Source organism: Amphiprion ocellaris, chromosome 10 (assembly GCF_022539595.1).
Source record: "Amphiprion ocellaris isolate individual 3 ecotype Okinawa chromosome 10, ASM2253959v1, whole genome shotgun sequence".
Classification (NCBI taxonomy): Eukaryota; Metazoa; Chordata; class Actinopteri; family Pomacentridae; genus Amphiprion; species Amphiprion ocellaris.
In genome coordinates this window covers 23,593,811-23,609,733 of record NC_072775.1, presented here as the reverse complement: position 1 = coordinate 23,609,733, position 15,923 = coordinate 23,593,811, and the positions used below count along the sequence as shown (strand labels likewise).

General features: G+C 38.4%; 1 long non-coding RNA gene across 1 annotated transcript; it reads right to left on the bottom strand.

Annotated features, from left to right (window-relative positions):
• Positions 1 to 10,829: 10,829 nt before the first annotated feature.
• On the bottom strand, positions 10,830 to 12,371 carry LOC111562887 (uncharacterized). Its single transcript, XR_002745638.3, has 4 exons — positions 12,240 to 12,371; positions 11,831 to 11,890; positions 11,667 to 11,732; positions 10,830 to 11,428 (listed from the first exon to the last, which is right to left on the bottom strand). It is a non-coding gene; the product is annotated as an uncharacterized LOC111562887 (long non-coding RNA).
• Positions 12,372 to 15,923: the final 3,552 nt, after the last annotated feature.

The window sequence follows — 15,923 nt, the reverse complement described above, 5'->3', positions numbered from 1 at the left end:
CCATTAGAACAGGGGTACAGAAATGTCATGACTTAATACAATATATACATGACTAAAAAAAACTGTATATGCAGGTGGTGCTGCAGTAGTCTATACATCTGTCACATAGCTCTGCTGTCGCTATAGTATGTTGCGGAGGTGGAGGGATGTAAATTTGTTCAGTGACCTCCTGTTTCTCATCATAGATTTTTACCGATAACAGGTTTGGGTTTGCACATCAGCCATTCTCATCTTATAAACAACATTTGGGGTCATTCCAGAATTGGAGGACATCAAATTTCAAATAATCTATGTGCAAATGGTGCAGAGAGATGACAATTAAAGGGAGAAATCTACATAACTTGTCTTAGTAAGGTGTCGTACCATCATGTGCTATCAGAAAAGCTTCAGCGTATCTTGGCATTGATTCTCCATTAAAGCATAACTCAACTGGAGGAATGGAACACTATTCCTGTAAAGTCTTGACAACAAACTGGAGTTGTCTACAAACACATAGGCTGTCTACAAGAAGGACCCATGTCAGTTCTACTTCCTCAGGAGGCTCAGGTCCTTCAATGTATGCAACTGTATGCTCCTGATGTTTGATCAGTCAGTGGTGGAGAATCTTCTTTGCTGTGATGTGCTGGGAAGCAGGCATCAAGGCGAAGGACGCCAACAGACTGAACAAACTGATCAGGAAAGCCCAGTCTGTGGTTGGCTGTCAGTTGGTCACCTTGGAGGAGGTGGTGGAGCAGAGGATGCTGACCAAACTGCTGACCATCATGGACAACACCTTCCACTCCCTCCATAGAACTGGACAATCTGAGGAGCAGCTTCAGCAACAGACTGATACAACCCCGCTGCTCCAAGGTACGTTACAGGAGGCCATTACTCCCCACTGCAATGAGACTTTTCAATGCATCTGCATGTTGTAGATAACAAAAAGACTCTATCACTCTGCCTGCTGATAAAACCACTTTACATCCTGGACACTTTACATTCTAACGTCATTCATTATATCTGTAAATTCATCTGCACCTACTTATGTCATTTGCACATTTCGTTTTTCTTCTTTCTGTATTATATTTTCTACATTCTTATTTTATTTTATCTTCACTTTATACCCTACCCTAATACACTGTGTTGTCTTATTGTTTACCCCTTTGTTGAATATCCAGCTGCTGTAACAACAGAATTTTGCTCTGGGGATTAATAAAATCAGTCTAAGTCATAAAGCTGTTTCCTCATTTGCTGTTTTGAAGATGGTGATAGACAGTGCTGTCCAACACGTCAGTCAAAAATCTTCCTTAAATGTTCAAATGGGTTGAGTTTTTGTGACTGGGAAGACCAAAGCATATGATTCATATTGTATAATTTTCACACAGAAACCATTCAGTGATGTCACACACTCTATGGATGAGGGCATTGCCATTCTAAAAGGGACCACTCCTTTATATATTTCATTACAGGAAAAGGTGATCACTCAGAGCAACTTTGTTTTGATTTCCAGTGACCCTTCCCTCTAAGGGGACAAGTGGAAACAAAGCATGTCAGGAAACTGCCCCCAAAAGCAGATGAGAACCACTCAGTGAGGTCAAAGGCTAATTTGTGTTTTCTTTAATTTGTCACACATCTACATGTACTTCATAAATAGTAGTGACAGATTTGATGCTACAGCAACACAATAGCTATGTAGATGTAGCCTTGTTCATAAAATACTTGGGATTACTGTTTATGACAGTTTTCAGAAGAACTGGCGTTGAAAATGAAAAAAAAAACAAGTTGCAAATGACAGCTACCTACATAAGAAGGTTTCTGTTCTGCTAGGTCCAGAAAGCTGAGCAGGTGCAATCTTTTAGCTCTGGTCTAATCTCTAAGCTATGTTTTCACAAGGCATTGTGCTGGACCTTTGTGTCCAGACTTAATGATGGGCCTCTCAGCTCCTGTGCACAGATACATCCTCAGGCCAGCCACTATATTACATTTACAACAATGACACTTAAAGACCTGTTCAATAATCACTGCCCTGCCTTCCCTTCCTTGAGTTCAAATGGAAACCTGCTTTTTGAGTTGGCTCAAGTGGCTCTTTCCTAAGAGTGTTAAGAGAGAAACATGCACATACTTCAAGATCTCTGTAATCACTAATCATTCTCTGGAGGACAATATAGCCTTTAGTAATAGGTGCTAAGAAGTGATCAGTCTCTGCAGGGCCTCAGGCTTTGAGGGAGCGAGAGCCCATAGCTAGATGTGAATACTGCCTTTTACCATAAAACAATTGCAATGACCACAGGAAAAACAAGTAATGGTGCATTATTGTTTCTTTAGGTGCTAAGTGCTGACTGTGATGCACACAGACAAGCAGGTGAGTTATATAGCAATATAGAGGACGACTGAATGACTTTATCTGACATTTATGTAGATTTGTTGAAACAGAGATATGTGTACTATTATTATTAATATAGAAATAAAATATGTAGCATTTTATTTTATTTATTTTCTACATTTTCTATTTTTTAATTTGATTTTCATAGTCAACATGCCCACACATTGTCATATAAACTTAAAAGCTTATAATATACTAGTGTTTACAGCTTGTTCTGCTGTCCCATCAGTTACTGCAGGTCTGATTTCCAATAGAATAGAATAGAATAGAATAGAATAGAATAGAAATGCTTACTTGATCCCCAAAAGGGAATTAATAAAAAAAATTTCAAAAATGATATAAAAAAAGTTTATATGCTAAGCTTGCAAGGTATCAACTAATCAAACCAAATGCAGCATATCTGTATTTTAGTTGAACAATGTTTTAGTTTGTAATATAAGGTTTATTTTATTTCTATGTGCTTATAGATCCTAGCAGGCCTAGCATGCTGTTTGGGGAAAACAGTTTCTTTTAAAATCAGTTTTAAGAGGGCTTCTGATAGTTCAACAGACATTAGACGTTTGTGCTCAGGTAGCATTAGTGCTATCAGATGCAAGACAAACGGCTCCCAACGCTATTGATTACTAGTTAATGTACAACGTCTGGCTTAGCACAGAGTCAACAATGAAATACATTCATCAGGGTGTCCAAAGCAACATTTAAAAAAAACCCAAAATCATCAGGAATGTGGATGTGCCTCACGACAATCCTAGAGATTAACACATCAGCACTACACTTCGCTTTAAAGGTTATTCACTGTCATATTTATCTATATTTATTTACAGCCTTTCAGAATGCAGTTTTCCCTGTGTTCAAGAAAGGAGTGTTAATATGTTGACATGAGACAGGGACGAATGCAGAAGCTGTCACCAAATTAGTAATGGGGAAACAATACCTGGAGAGCAGGAAGGAGCTGCCAAGACCTTCAGTGTGTCATCTGACAGACATAGTGCAGCTGTTTCAGCTTGAATGAGTACCGGTATGTATAAACTTTTGTTCCACAAAAATCAGAATCAGAATCAGCTTTAATGGCCAAGTACGTACACAACATACAAGGAATTTTGATTTGGCTGTTGGTGTCACCCCAGGAATAAGGAAAGAGAAAAATAAAACAACTATAGAAAGAAGAAGAGAAAATAATAGTTATGAAAATAAATTAAAAAATAAAAAAGTATATACAGATATTTGCACATATGAAGAGAATATACAAACAGTATTGCAAAATGATAATTGCAACAGTGACAATATGGTGCAAAAAGTAGAGAATACTGTTCTTAGTGCAAACATAATGTACATGTCCACTGGTATATTGTACAGGTGTGGAGGAATGGCTGAGCCGTTTATTAGCCATAGTTCAGGCCTCAGTATCATTCAAATGAACTACATCATACAATGTGTCAGATAAACCTGTGTTTAACTGTTCTAAGTTGCTATGCTGGTATGTTGGGGAAAAGCCTGCTATCACAGAGTCTGAGCTAGATGCCTTATATCGTTTTAAGAACACAAAATAATGTATCCTACAAATGGAAATTCTTGCAGTGAGGTGTTAAAAAAGAAAGCTTGAGAAAACAATTTAAACTCTGACTTTTCTCCCAGTCCTTTTATTGAAGTGAGAATTTCAGCAACTTTTAGCCGAACACTTTTTTCAGTACACTAATGTTTTAAAACCTCTTGACTTGCCTCAAGCTGCAGGTGGTAGAAATCTAAAAAAAAGGCAAAAAACCCCCAAAACAAACAAGAAAAACACTCAGAGAACGCAGTACTCCGCCAAGGTTGCTCAGTCGTTGCATGATTTCTGACGGATAAAATCTTTAAACAATTCGTGGTCCGCAGCTGTCGATTTGTAGTAGGATTACAGTCATATGATCATCAGCAGGCAGCTGATGTAGTGTTCACTAGTTACAGTGACGCTGTGCCGGTATCTCGCAATGATACAGAAATCTTTAACAAATTCGTGGATCCAGACTATAAGTCACATCACTGCCAAAATCTAATCAATTGGTCCTTGTGTCATTTCTGACCTTCCCTGAAAATTTTATCCAAATCTATTAGTCCATTTTTCAGTAATGTTTCTAACAGACAGACAGACAAACCAGTGGTGATTGTCACATAACTCCACCACGTTCCTTGGTGGAGTAGCAAGCTAAGCTTCTTCCACCAGATGAGCATGGGCTAATGTATGCACCTCAAAGGCACAAAATAGTCTGGCCAAAATTCCACATTCATGTGACTTCACATAGGATTCCCTAATCACCTGTTAGTCCATCAGTATTGGTTTGTCTGTCTGTATGTTTGTCTGTCTGTTTGGATTTGGATGAAATTTTCAGGGAAGGTCAGAATTGACACATGGACCAAGTGATTAGACTTTGGTAGTGATGCGGCTTCTCCACTGGATCCATGATTTGTTAAAGATTTCTGTATCACTGCCAGATAGCAGCACAGCGTCACTGCCACTATGACAACAAGTGAACACTACATTGCCTAAGCTGCCTGCTGACGATCACATGATTGTGATCCTACTACAAATCGACCGCTGCAGACTTACTGGGACTTATCCATCGGAAATGATACAAGGAACAACTGACTAAATTGTGAGAGTGTTTCTGAGTTCCATCAATTCCCACCACCTGCTACATATTTAGGTCACGCGATTCGGTATCCGTACATAACGCACACATGCATAACACACACCTGTGCACAGCACAAGGTCATTTTTTTAGTGGGTACATCTATATTAAATGGCCACATTCTATATTGCTGTGATTTCATCAATAACTAATAAACAAATGCTGCATTTCTTAAAAAAAAAAAAAAAAAAAAAAAGCTGTATTTCTGACAATGTCATATGGGGGAATGACCGGCCTTGGCGAAGTACTGCGCTCTCTGAGTGCTTTTCTAGTTTAAATATGTGGCAGCTGTTCGTTTGTAACTAAGCAGGTAGATGAAGTTGTTTACAGTCTATTGTCAAACGCAAACACCTACATATTTATTGTCTTTTCTCAATGCACAAAGAACATCAGAGACCGCATGAGGAGAAGGCCTGTCACTCTTTCGTCCTCCAATTATGCTCTTCTCTTTCTTTTCTGGTCACTCAAACAGAGGAAAAAAAAAAAAGAGAGTTCCACCCTGACAACTTCTGTCAGCCAGACCAACCACGCAGCCACAGAGAAACGCCCACAAACACTCCCAACCATGGCTAATGTGACAGCCCAGGCTGCTATTCATTCATTCACTTTCTCTCTCTCTCTCTCACACACACACACACACACACACACACACACACACACACACACACACACACACACACACACACACACACACACACACACACACACACACACACACACACAACAATTGGAGTCACTATCATTCTAACACTCGCAGTGAAAACCCCAGTGGTGCTCAAAGCCTTTTAAAAACATGCTTTCTCTCCAGTTGAGAATGTGACATGGAAGTGATGGGAATCCTTCCCACACCACATGGCCTTTACTGGATAACTGCGATTGCTGACTGGATGTTTGGTTACAAGGTATTATTTCCATTTAGGTTCTGCATACACTTTTTCTAATGCCACAAAGACTGTGAAATTAACAAATTCATAATTCATGTTCTTATGATTGTTCAATATGAGCATGTTTTCTTTGAAATAATGAGATCTGGGTGGTTTTAATTGATCAGTTACTGCTTTTCTGCTTCACAATCAGTGGCCCATTGATCAGCTGTTAAGCTATAAGCGCGTCACGAGGGGGGTCAGGGAACCCAATCACAGACACAGAAGCAGACAAACTGGTTCAGGCAAAGAAGGAATTTTCTTTGAAGAAACGGGTAGACCAAGGAAAACGGCAGCAGTTGATGACAGAAACATTGTGAGAGCTGTAAAGAAAGACTCTAAAACAACTGTTAGTGATCAACAACAACCTCCAGAGGGCAGGAGTGAAGGTATCACAATCTACTGTTGGCAGAAGACTTCCTGAACAAAAGTACAGAGGCTGCACCAGAAGATGCAAACCACTCAATAGCAAGAAGAATAGGATGTTCAGGGTGGAATTTGCCAAAAAGTACAGAGATGAGTCTCAAAAATTCTGGGACAAGGTTTTTTGGACTGATGAGATGAAGATGAACCTTTACCAAAGTGATGGAAAGGGTAAAGTTTGGAGAAAGAAAGGATCTGCTCATGATCCCAAACATACAAGCTCATCTGTGAAACACAGTGGAGGTAATGTTATGGCTTGGACTTGCATGGCTTCCTCTAGGACAGGCTCATGAGTCTTCATTGATGACGGAACACATGATGGCAGCAGTCGAATGAACTCAGAAGTCTACAGAAACTTTTTGTCTGCCACTTTAAAGAAAGATGCAACCAAACTAGGAGATCTTTTATCATGCAGCAAGAAAATGACCCAAAACACACTGCCAAAACAACAAAGGAGTTCATCAGGGGCAAGAAGTGGAAGGTTTTAGACCGGCCAAGTCAATCTTCAGACTTAAACCCTATAGCGCATGTGTCAGACTCAAAGCCCGTTGGCTGAATACGGCCCACTGCGTCATTTTATGTGATACACGAAAGATGTGTATTTCTTAATCTGATAAATGGGATTTATGTTATTATTACAGGGCTCCACATCACGACCAATACAATTGCATATACAACCTTTTTCACAAGTGTGTGAGCTGAAATTTAACATGATTGCATTGTGTGAGTGAATGATGATTGACAGCACAGGCAGGAAGTTATTGTGGCTGGAAATAGTACTATTTCTTCCACATTGCATTGACTCAGTCTCTCCCTTTCTGATGTGTAAAACAGTCAATTTTACTGTTACTGTGTTCCAACAATGAAACAGTCTATAGACGGTTATGTTAAAAACCCAGTGAGGAGAGAGGAGGAGGCTGGAGGAGAGGGAGAGGTTCGATACACCTGGTGATAAATGTTCAGGTGCATGCAGAGAGATCTTCACTGAGCACCTTTAGAAGAAAAAGCAACCCACTACATTCAATCACGGTGGTTAACATTTTAACAGTGATCACAGTTTTGACTATATAAGCATGATTGACTCTGGTATTGACATTTAAATTGAGCTCTGAAAAATCTGTTCAGAGAAAACTCTGCTAATAGAATAGTGTATGTTTCAATTTGGGTAAATCTGACATTAGAACATTTTTTCAATAATTTTCCACAACTGTTGGGTCACACACCTGTCAGAGCTGTTACATTGCAACAGCCTGGCAAGGTGAGGTGTTTGGGGAACATCGGGAAAATGTAGGACTTCTCATTTAGCAAGTGTTCAGCGAGTGTTCAGCACTGTGGCCTGTTGCAAGGTGCAAGGTGGATTAATTGTTATGACAATGCTGAAACAAAATAAGGAGGTGGGGCGACTAAATCATTTGCTAATGCTACCAGTGGAAACGTTAGTCTGGAGCCCTGTTATAATATAATATAATATAATATAATATAATATAATATAATATAATATAATATAATATAATATAATATAATATAATATAATATAATATAATATAATCACATATAACACAACAATGTGCCTACATATTGATTTTTATTGCTATCTTCGAAGTTGTGTATCAGATCCAGATGTAAATATCTTGCAAATAAAAGCTGAAACGTTGATCTCTTGTCTCATATTCTTCTTTTGATGTCAAACCCAAATGTTTTGTCTACAGCAAAAATAAAGGAACTGGCCTCACTGTTCCAGTTCTTTTGGAGGGTGAGTGTCTGCGGGTGGTAATTTGGGTGAACGAACCCTTCGAATGACTTGACTTTTTTCATCTTACAAAATTGCTGGCTGCCTCTCTAACCTCCACATCGTGTCTGTGACAGTGCAGCCACTGCCCCGGCAGACCGCTTCAGTCTTAATGGTCATTACAGCTCCATCTATGTGACTGCAAGCAGATTGAAGCTGAATAAATTGGATGTTCTGCGGTTGACCTCAGATGCCCTGACCTTCACCTGCTTCTCTGACCACAAGCTTTAAATCAGCCTCTGCACCCATTCACAATGCTGGCCGAAGATACTGAAGAATGGCCTGCAAGCTCATTGACAATGCAGGACCACGGGCCATAAGAAAGCTCAGTGCTAGCCAGGTCAACTCATACTCTTTGTAGGAGGTGGATCTAATGGCACAGCAAGCACTAAAAGCACAAACACTGCTATTCACTGGGTATTGAGCCTGAGAAAAGCAGAAAACACACATTAGATTTGAAGAACACACAAAGCAACGCCTCCTTAATCAGGATGTAGACTTGACATGTTGTGAATGATTTCTTTACTTGGTCACATGTGGTTCATTGATTTGTTATCAAGTACACAAGGATCATTAGACTTGCCTCAAGACTGTGTTTGCACTGTTTTGTTTAGTTATTTTGGACATTCACCTTTTAAAAATAAATTAGATATCAAATGTGGCAGTATTAGCTGGCTGATTACAGATTAAACAGTTACTATGTTGCTTGTCACCTGGTGAGAACAGTAGTTAAGGATAACTAGTTACAAAACCCCCAAAGCAAACAAAAAACAAGAAAACACTATTGAAATGACCACATGCAGGCATGGTAACACTACAAGAGTCACATTCTGGAGGAGTTTGGGAACCACTGACTGCACTAACCTGAACAGAAATGCTCATGAAAAAGATGCACTCCTAACTTGTTTTAACTGTGAAATTTTGAGCAAATTCTTAGCAAAAATAAGGATATATCACCATCCTGCTGGCCACTGAAAGAAGATGCACTGTTATACTTATCACACCTGACTACCACAATTAAATCCCATTACTCAGTCACTATGAGGCCCTGACACGAGATAATACAAGCAGCTACAAAAAGGACCACTTACAACACTTAGATGTAGATAAAGGTAGGAGGATGCACCACTTCGACCCATCATTAGCAGCATTAACTCCGTCACTTACAACATGGGAAACACCTTGCAGCTGTCTTGGCATCGCTGGCTGGAGACACCGGTCTTTACATCAATAACTCCACTGATTTTGCCAACAAGGTTCAGAGAGTGAAACTGGCCCAGGATGAAGCCATGCTTTCATTTGATGTCCCCTCACTCTTCACATGCATTCCCACATCTAAGGCAGTGAAAACTTCTACAACTTCTACAATACAGCTCCCTAGGAGAACTCCCCTCAGCCAGATATGTACCCTGTTGGACCTCTGTGTGACCACTACTTACTTGGAATATAATGAATATATAATATAATGAATTTCTACAGACAGAAGTGCAGCTGCGCCATTGGTTCTCCAGTGTTAACAATTGTGTCAAATCTCTACTGGAACAAGTCTGAAAGCAGAGCACTGAGCTCTTTCGAAGGAATAACTCCCAGTCACTGGTACCACTGGTTCAGACATGTGGACGACACCTGGGTCAAAATCAAAGCCCAAGAAGCTTTCACAGAGCACATCAATTCAGTGGACAGGTTCACTTGGGAAGATAAGAAGGATGGCCAGTTGTCTTTTTTGGACTCCGCTGCGCATGCTGGTGAGAATGGAAGTCTCATCATTGAAGTGTACAGGAAACCTACACACACAGACCAATATCTGCTGTTTGATTCCCACCATCCACTGGAACTTAAAGTGGAGGTCATCAGAACCTGACAGCACTGGGCTAAGAATGACCCTACCAATGCAGAGGGAAAAGAGAAGGAACACACAAATATTAGGAAAGCACTGAGAAACTGCGGCTACCCCAAGTGAGCCTTCATCAAATTAACAAAAAGATCTGTAAAACACAGCACTGCAGCAAACTGAGAATAACAGAAAAACAGGAGGAACAATGGTGCCTTACCAAATGTAGCTGGAATGTCACATGTAACACTCTGAAACAGAGAATGGTTCACCCCAAGGATAAAACATCAACACATGAGAGGAGCAATGCTGTATATGCAAAACTAACAACACTTTCAGTGCAGTGAAGAGTACACAGACTCATACGTAGGGGAGACTAAACAACAACTTCACGTGTACACTGAAAAAAATAACTAACAACATTTACTTAGAAAAATCCTCGTAAGTTTTTGCACGAACAGATTATTAAATTTTACTACTTTAAATCAAGTAAAACTCTCTTGCCTTTATCAAGTAAAATCTAAAAGCGATTTGTAAGTAAATTACTCAACATAATGGATTTTTATATATTTGGTTATATGAAATAATGAAGTAAGGTTTATGTGATATTTTTTAGTATTTCTATGTGTGTCATAGAAATACTGAGTAAATTTTATGTGTGCTGATCACTTACAATAATGAATTAATTTAATAAATGTTATTTATATTTTATTCGTTGTATCACTATATTTATTCTTATTACAAAATAATTTTTAAGCACTACATTTGAGTAATAACTACTAGTTTTGTTAAAGTGTATACAGAAAATATGAAAAATCAATAATATAAAAATGACAATATTTAACAACTTTGTTTTATTGACAGCCTTTTTTGTCCAAGTTTTACACTTGAAAAAAAAAAACAACAAATCAGCAATTCTTGTTGTCATACTATTATCTATATAAGTCCTTTCTGAAGGCACAGCTGTGAGAAATGGCTGCATAAGTTTTGCAGCTGTATTAACATTCATGAACAATTAACGACTTTGAAGCATGTGCAAGAGTTACACAATAACAATACAACTTTATAGCATAAACTGCTATAATGGCAAAGGCATACCAAGCTGAACAAAGCTGAATAAAATGTCATCTTTTAAGTTTTGGACAGCAACTTCATTTTCAGAGTTTGTACTTTGGGGGATAGCTTTATTGCGTCTAAATCTAAGAAAAGCTTCTGGAACACTTCAAAAGTGTAACGCAGTGTTGGAGGATAAGCAAGATTGAGGGAATATATCAGACCCATTAGCAGTGTACATGCCTTTGCAGTATTTCCACATCCAGTCACAACCTCCTTGCCGTCAAGAATAAGAGAGACATCAACAGGATCTTCAGCGTAGGAAGCACCAACAACAGCAATCTTTATATTGTGCTGCCAAACGTCCTCAAAGTTGTCCACCTAGAAAAAAACAATAGAGAGGAAGAATTACTTTCACACATACCAAGTGCTGGTCATAAAATTACACTATCGTGAAAAAGTGCATATTCTGTAAAAATTTCGAATTCCAAAACTGAATTTGTCATAATGATGACAATAGTTTAGGTACAAGCCAAAGTCCATTTTGAGCATTTTTCCAATAATAAGAAAAAAGTAAATATTGAGAGCTGTTTGTTTCAGCACCTTCATGATTATGTACCTGGGTTTATACTGCCTGCTGTTTCTCTTTTGTGACGTCTCATTCAGACTTCAAGTATGGCTTCCCCTGTACAAAAAAAAATTACAGAAAGAAAAAAACTAAATTTAGCAATGTATTTAGTTGGCAAACAATAAATAATGTTTATAATTAAATGCTTGACTGACTGAAAGTATCAGAAGTATTTTAGTGATGTCAGTCCCACGACTTTTCTGCTCTCCCCTTTCCTGAAAGAAAGGTTTTAGACCATTTCAAAATTACTGAAATTACATTATTGTGATTGTACGAAATAACTGACAAACAATAATTAATATAAGTCGACATAAAGGTTTTGGAATTTATTAGTGCTGATGAACAGAGACAGGATTCACTGCTTCAAAAAGCCAAATTTAGAGTTTACAAAAAACATAAGACAGACGTAGCATTAATGCGTTATTGTTATTAAGCAATAGTCATATGCATCAGTTGCAATTACGGAAGAGCTTTTTTTGTTTAGAATAGTTACGAGAAAGTGAGACAGTCGTATTGAAAGGCATAAAAAACGAGCGTTGTGTTAATGCAGAAAGTCAAACAAACCGGGGCACAAAGGGCTTAACGGGAGCGCGCGGTCTTCTGTTCACCGCCCAGAGATAAGTTTTAGAAAAGAGAGCAAGCTCCTTACAGACCAAAATAAAGTCATTCTCGTCCAGTCTCAACACACCCGCCATCGTTGTTATGGTTAAGGACACGTGACACGGCAAAGCATGATGGGAACTGTAGTATTTACCGCAACAGTTGCGACACTTGCTAAAAGTGTATGGATTTGGACTTCGCGTTAATTGTTTTCAATTGTTGGCATTCGGTTCTGGCCTGTTGCTAATAGCACAAAAGAGAGTAACGTTACAAAGTTAAAGCACCTGAGTGTTTTGTGCTTTGCTAGAGAGGTTTGTGAATATGGCATTAGCGTTAGCTTTAGCAGTTTAGCTAATGCTAGCAAACACATAACACACAAAACAGGCCAATGTGGATAATTTTAAACAATACCACACAATATTCAAGGCGTGCACTTCTCTAGCTGTGTAATTCGTCACAGAGTGCATATTTGTGGTTCATGTATGTTCGCAGATCTCCACACAAGAATAGAAGAAAAACACATATTACATATAACCTTTTGCAATAGCTAGCGTTAGGCCTAGCGTCACTTGCGTACAATCCCGCTGACCAAATTCAAGTCTGCAATAATATACAACTCATTACTGTCATATGATGAACATAAAAGAAAAATAGTTACTTGCCTTGGTTTTCAAATTGCACCTTGACACAGCCACAACCGCTTCGGCTGAATTGGCTTTTGTCTGGTCAAAAGCCTTAACGGTCTATTAGCTTGGATCCCAGGTTGAATTGGTCCCATGTGCCAGTTCAAACTTGATACTTGATTTTTTGAAGTAAATTTTACTTGTGGTTACAAGAAGGCACAGACAGATTAATGCTATATTTACAGTAATTGTTACAGTTGTTATGCAGTTCATTATTTTACATAATTAAATTACATATTAGCACACATTTTTAAATGACAAATTTTAGTTAACATTGAGGCCTAATTTTACAGAGTAGGAATTATGTGGTTTTGTACAATAAAACTTAGTACACCCAAAAGTAATTTTTTTCAGTGTATGGTTCAACATCAACAGAAGCACATTCAGTGAGTTATTTAAATGAAGACTGAAAACTGACCTTTATTCACTCCATGACAGCCTATCATGGAACTTACAACTTAGCTACATCCATCAGCTTTTCAAACACTGATATTTTTTACGTGGTTGATTTATTTACATTTTTTAAATTAGAATTAAACATCCTTTGAACATTGATGTTTCTGATATGGTTGTTTCAGCTTTTAAAAAAAAAAAATCAATATCTTTGCTCATTTTTTGGTTTGTTCCATTTGTTCTTTTAAGCTCTGAAGTTTTATTGGGACCATGCTGCATAGTGAATGGATGGATCTTATGTAGCGCTGCATACAAACAAACATTAAAATGAAACAAAAATATTTGTTAATCTCTTTAATTTCTATGTGTTTTTTTCCCCTCCTGCATCTGTGGTTGCACTTACTGACACAAATACACAAATGCCAGTGTGATCTGGTTTCTTCAGCTTGATTTTCAATGCAATGAACGTTTGATAGAAACAGATCAAGGTTCACCAGGTGCAGGTCCAGTTAAGCCCTACTCATCTCATCCAGCTTTTCACTCAACTAATGAATATTCATACTGCTAAGTCTATACTGATTCACTAACACTTTAATTTGTCTTCTCTGCATTCAGCGCTCACATACATGCAGCCACACAGAAATGCACATGCAGAAAGGATCAAAGGACTAATCAAACCAAAAAAGTATTTATTGAGGTTAGCAATAGACAGTTTAATAAAACATAAAATATACACTCAAATCACAAAGAAACCCTTATTCCTTTAAACTCTTACTCAGCCATGCAGGAAGTTTTGGCACCTTTTTTTTTGGTAGCTCATGATCAGCTGCTGATTGAATTATACAAGTGATTTTGAATATTTCACTAATTTCTGAATAATGTCCTCATGCCACCTGCATGGACGCCTTCCAATATTTTAAACAGCAGTACATGGACCATGAGTGATTATGTAGCGGAGTTACTGAGTGACTCAGCATCTTTTAATGTTTACAGTGATTATTAACGATGTCTTTTAGTAGTACAGCAGTATATTCCAACACATGAGCAGTGATGCAGGTTGGACAATCGCCTTCCTTCATGTTCATATCTCATATCTTGCTGCCAGTCTTTAGTTCTGACACCACTTGGTCCCACACACCAGGAGACAAACATCACACAAGCATCATGGGTCATTCCAAAATTCCAGACATTTTTATGCCCCATGCACCCATCAAATTTCTTCATTAATTAATCCACGTACAAATTACTAGAGCATGCAATTCTTGTGTAAATTTGCTTGTCCTGAGACCAAATCTAAAAAAATCTAGGAGAAAAAAATGTTTGAAAATATTTTTTTAAAAATAACAAATACGTGTGGAGTTCCCCCTAAAATGCCAATTTTTCTCATGTGTTCAAATGGTAGCTAATGGTGTTAAAAAGCTAACTGATCATCAGAAAACCCTTGTGCAATTACGTTAGCACATGAATAAAAATGTGTGTTTTCATGGAAAACATGAAATTGTCTGGGTGACCCCAAACTTTTCAGTGGTAGTGTATATGTGCAAAATTGTTGAGATGAGTGTATGGGGCACTAAATTGTTCTCACGGGTTCATTATGCATACTGTTTTTCTTAGGTAGAAGTAAAAATATCAGTTTTTGCTGTATATTTTTCTATGTCAGTCTGGAATTGTTGATGAAGAAACTTATTGGAATTTCCAAATTCCTCCTAGTGTCTCTTATTCACAGAGCCCAATGTTGTTCACTTTGGCCTCACAGTTGTGGTGCTTACTCTGACTGAACTGGAGGAAGGTTTTCCAGGATGATTTTTAAAAACTAAACTTAAATGCCAAATCATTGGTGTAATTAGCTGCATCTCTGCTTTCCCTGCAATGATGAATCAGAGAAGTCTGTGGCTCCAAATGCCACCTACCATTGCAGATGATGATTATCTCATGTTATTGTCTTTAAAAAGGGGGGAGAATTATCTTTTTGAACTTCTTCAATTTTAGTATGTAGCTGATGAATCAATACTGACCTCACAAATCAATTTTCAGAAAACAGTCAGAGCTATGACATATGTGTTTATTGACTCTCCATTGACACCTGGCAGTGGTTTCATTGAGATTTAGATGAAGTTGGAAAAGAGCAAAGTGTGTTTGTGTGTCTTCTCAGCTCCTGATGAGGAAGCTGAGACACAGACTGACCTGCACAGCTGAGTTAACTGCAATAATCTGCAGGCCTGATATTGACTTAGTGATTATTGGTCTGAGGGCTTAATGAGCTTAGCTTACATGACAAGCACAGATAAGTCTGAGGGGGCTGTTTAAGCCCTCCAACCCCACCCCTCAGTCAATATGGAACCTCACAGACTGGGATATCAGATGCACAGAAGCCAGCCTATTAATCTCAGCAGATTACACCATTGCTGTTACAAAGACTCCCAAGTATGTCAGCAAGAGGATGCTGTGATGATTAGGCCTCAAAGGAAGCTTAGTGGCAAAGCTGTTTCGGTCTTTTCTCATGTGTACACTGTTTTGGATCAAAAGAAAGGGCTGTGAGGGGATTAAACAGTAACTGAAAGCTGTATTGGCC